We start from the raw sequence: 1,027 nt of genomic DNA, 5'->3' as shown, positions 1-1,027 counted from the left end.
GGTAGAAACGTTCTTGTTTCCATTCGGAGGCAGGCGAAGCGGCAGCTGAAACGGGGCCGGAGTGAAAGCGGCTGCGAGGCCGAGAGCTCCCAGGCCCACAGAAACAGCGCCAGGCGACCGGGATTTGCAAAATTCAGGCTTATTTCTTTGCCACCCTGGTTAGAACAGTTTCTACGTATGTCTGGAGAATCCCCTGAATTTTAACAGCAGGTTGGAGAGGTACCGAGGGATGTCCAAACCGTTGCTCTCCAAGCATTCCTGGGATGCAGACCGGATTCCCAAGAGGAATCCTGCACCCCAGCCAGGAGCCGGGCATGTGGAGGGAGGAAAGGCCTTTGTGGCGAGTGCCTGCTGCCACCGGCTGGCCGTCGGGCTCCACTGCGTTTTTCCAGACCTTGCTGAATTCCTGTTTTCCCGTGCCCGCTGATGTGCCCAGCGCCTGATTTGTTGGTTCCCGCATCCTTTTTGTAGCACCGCTTCCAGAGCCGGCAAAACGGAATTCGCATCTGAGAGCAAAGGGAAGCGCAGAACGCGGAGAGAAGGACACCTTTAATGGGAATTCTTTGCGTCTTTTTCTACTGCGCTATTTTTAACCTGCTTCTGCCTTTTCCGGGTCCTTTTTCCGCTCGTGCAGGTGCTCCTTCGCACAGCGCTTCTCGGGGCAGAGGCATTCCAGCTGACACCACCTTCTCTACGCAGAACGGTGCTTGTGGGCTGCAGCTTTCTATAAAGAATTTCTTCCTTAGATCCAGTCTAAACCTACCCTGGTTTAGTTTAAAACCATCCCCCCTTGTCCTGTCCCAGCTGGCCCTACTAAAAAGCTTGTCCCCCCCTTTCCTCTGGGCCCCCTTGAAGCCCTGACCGGCCGCACTCAGCTCTGCCCGCAGCCTTCTCTTCTCCAGGCTGAACCCCCCCAACCCTCCCAGCCTGGCCTCAGAGCAGAGGGGCTCCACCCCTCGGATCATTTTAGTAGCCCTCCTCTGGCCCCGCTCCAACAGGTCCATGTCCTTCTTGTGCTGAGGGCTCC

This window comes from Egretta garzetta, unplaced genomic scaffold (assembly GCF_000687185.1).
Source record: "Egretta garzetta isolate BGI_Z169 unplaced genomic scaffold, ASM68718v1 scaffold101, whole genome shotgun sequence".
Taxonomy (NCBI): domain Eukaryota; kingdom Metazoa; phylum Chordata; class Aves; order Pelecaniformes; family Ardeidae; genus Egretta; species Egretta garzetta.
The sequence above is the reverse complement of the archived record's forward strand: the minus strand, read 5'-3'. Positions refer to the sequence as shown.